This window comes from Hemitrygon akajei, unplaced genomic scaffold (assembly GCF_048418815.1).
Source record: "Hemitrygon akajei unplaced genomic scaffold, sHemAka1.3 Scf000174, whole genome shotgun sequence".
Lineage (NCBI taxonomy): Eukaryota > Metazoa > Chordata > Chondrichthyes > Myliobatiformes > Dasyatidae > Hemitrygon > Hemitrygon akajei.
The window spans coordinates 214,218-217,546 of NW_027332060.1; the positions used below are offsets into that span (position 1 = coordinate 214,218).

General features: G+C 52.4%; 1 long non-coding RNA gene across 1 annotated transcript; it reads left to right on the top strand.

The window, feature by feature from the left end:
• Positions 1 to 397: 397 nt before the first annotated feature.
• Positions 398 to 3,039, top strand: LOC140724223 (uncharacterized). Its single transcript, XR_012098068.1, has 2 exons — positions 398 to 512; positions 2,827 to 3,039. It is a non-coding gene; the product is annotated as an uncharacterized lncRNA (long non-coding RNA).
• The last annotated feature ends 290 nt before the right edge of the window (positions 3,040 to 3,329 follow it).

Genomic DNA, 3,329 nt, shown 5'->3' on the forward strand with positions numbered 1-3,329 from the left:
GCTCAATACCCAATCTAGAATGGCCTGCTCTCTAGTTGGTTCCACGACATGTTGGTTCAGAATACCATCCCGCATACATTCCAAGAAATCCTCTTCCTCAGCACCCTTACCAATTTGTTTCAACCAATCTACATGTAGATTGAAGTCACCCATTATAACTACTGTTATAATGGAATCAGCCGTGCGTTGTCAGCCTGTCTCCTGAACGTCTGTGGAACCGGAACTGAATGTGCCGACACCTCTCCGCCTTGTGGAGTGAACAAGGACGGACACCGCCCTCCGGAGCACCTCCTTCCCAGCGCCCCGAGTCTCTGACCGTGTCTTTGATGACGTGTCCAGTGGCATCTCACCACATAAATACGCCGGCCGTCTCTGGGGGAGCTTATTCCTGCGTGAACAGGCGCTCCTGAACGATCTGCATCCTCGGGCAACTTCCAACATGACTCCTTCCGTGAAAACCTTCGCCCTCCTCTCCATCCTGTTGGTGCTCGCTTACTGCGTGGCTCTCGGCAGTAAGTTCTTGCCTCAATTTTAGTTTCTCGCGTGTCGGGCCCCTCGCTCCGGGCAGCGAGGGGAGGGGGAGGTGGAGATGGTCTGGGGGCCCGGGAGCTGTGGCGGGTCAGAGAAAGATAATGGGAGAATAGGAATTATTAAGTGTACCGCAGTAGACGGTCTCTGAATGCGGTGGCTGACAAGTTCGGAGAGGGCTTAGTGACCATATAACAATTACAGTATGGAAACAGATGGGGCAGCTAGAAGGTCCATGGTTGGACACTGGTAGCTTGAAAGAGCTGTTTGCAGTTGAAGAATTTAAGTGTGTTCCCGATGATATGAGGGCAGTTCTAGAATGAAAAGGATGCCGCTACCTTGAGGGAGTCTGCTTGGTTAGCAGACGAGGTTGTTTTAACCCGCAGGGTTGAGTTTACTCCGGAGGGGAGTTGCCCAGAGAGTAGCTGGGAGGATCAGAGGAACTTGGAATTTGAAAGGGGGACTGGTATTAAAGCCTAGGAGACGCAGATGTCCCGTTTGCTTGTGTTCAGGAGGTGAAGGATGTGGATGCACAGGGTACTGAACCTTGCGTTGAAACTCAGAAAGGGTCTGAGGGATCGGATTTTGGTTAAAAATGAATGCAGTCCTTTTGTGTCAGATGGACTTGGTTCAGTGAAGAAAGGGTTAACCTTGGCAACGTTAGAAAGTGAGGATTCTGAGCCACTTGTGTTAGAAGTTAATGAGGAGATGAAAGCTGGTGAGATGAATATTTTTGAAGAAAAGGGGAAAAGTATTGTTCCTAGACTTCTGAATAAAGCAAATTTAAGGTCGGGTTTGGTTTCAGAACTGTTGATCGAAGTGAAGGGACCATTAACTGAACAATGGCTTGTTAACAAGGTGCCTCCGAGTCAATTACAGTTTGTTTTGAAATTTAAGGATAAACAACTTGCTGATGTTGTTCAAGTTTGTGATTTGGAGAGACAGAACCTGAAGTGTTGTTTTGACCAAGAGGGATCACCTGCAGATGTTAAACGGGAGACTAATAGAAATAAAGATCCTGAAGATAAAATTAATGACCTGCTTGAAAATTGATGAGCGGTGTGGAAGTTCAGCAAATGGGTTGAGTTTGGAAAACATTGGTGATAAGCCAGCACCTGTGAAGGGAGTCAGTGAAGGCCTAATCTGGGCTGGTCAGCCAGCTAACCACGTGAGAGTTAAGTGGAAAGGGGGCAAGGGTTGACCAAATGCCACTTTGACTGACAGGATCTGGTTTTGCAGGAATTTGATTTTGTTTGTGTGTAACAAAGCCTGTGAATAATAAAGACCACATCAGAGTAGATTGACTGAATGTTCAGTTTAAAAGCGAAATGGAGATTAGCCTTTATTCCTCGGATGGTAGGATATTGAAAGGGTATTTGAGGGGGGTGTACAGGACGATGACGGTATAGACTGGGTAAATGCGAGCTGGAGGGAATTTACTTCACTCAGAGGGCCGACCGATTGAGGGAAAGCTCTCCGGGGCCAGCACTCCGTGCCGGCCTGATTTGGAAGTTTGAGGGACACGGTTGGCAGGGTTCTGGAGGGCAATTGTCTCGGGGCAGATCGACGGAAGCAGGTGCGTTAAGAGGTTCGGCACGGACTGTGTGGGCAGAAGGGCCTGTGTTGTATTTTACTTTATGACTCTCTCACCCTCTCTCGTCCCCTCCCGATCTTACCCCCACACTCTCGCTCACTCACTCCTCTCGTACCCTCCCAGTCCTATCCCTCCACTCGCTCTCTCTCACTCACTCCTCTCGTCCCCTACCAGTCCTACCCCTCCACTCACTCTCTCTCTCACTCACTCCTCTCGTCCCCTACCAGACCTACCCCCCACTCACTCTCTCTCTCACTCACTTCTCTCGTCCCCTACCAGTCCTACCCCCCACTCGCTCTCTCTCACTCACTCCTCTCGTTCCCTACCAGTCCTACACCTCCACTCACTCTCTCTCTCACTCACTCCTCTCGTCCCCTCCCAGTCCTACCCCCCACTCGCTCTCTCTCTCACTCACTCCTCCCGTCCCCTACCAGTCCTACCCCTCCACTCACTCTCTCTCACTCACTCCTCTCGGCACACTTCATTGCTCCCTCTCTCCCCCTCTCCCCCACTTGTCTCCTCCCTCTTACAGCCCACTCCCCGCTGCCCCTCATTGTCCCTCTCCCTCCCTTTTCCTGACTCCCACAAGCCATCCCGCGCTCTCCCCCTGTCCCTCGTCCTCTTTCCTCACCCTCCATCCCACTCAAAGTCCCCCCTCTCTCTCTGTCTCTCTCCCACTCACTAACTCTCTCCATCTCTTCCAGTGGCCAGTTTCACGCTATGTACTAAGATTGGAGGAACGTGTGCTGAGGAGTGCCCCGGGCCCATGATCTCCGGTCACTGCCCCAAATCCGGTCTCCACTGCTGTGCTTAGACCCCCGAGGAGTCTCCGGCGCCCTGCCCTCTCAGACGGTTCCAGAGAGACCCCCGGCCTCCCGGAAAGTTACCCGGAAATAAAGCAGTGCTGCTGAACAGTCTCAGCCGGATCGTCGACTGTTTATTCCACTCCACGGGCTCCGCCGGACCTGCCGAGTGGGCGGAGAGGGATGGGGTGGGGTTAGGGAGGGGTGCGCATTGGACGGAGGAGGGTCCCGTTACTGGGGAGAAGGGCGGAAGCAGGAGGGATGAGGGGTGATTTGGTTGACGGACAGAGATCACCGGCGTTTCACCCACCCCAAGTGGGTTGTGAATTACACCCTTCCCTCTCCGCTCGACTCCTCCCTCTATCCTTAACACCCCTCTACTTCCTCCCCTCTTCTCCCTCTCC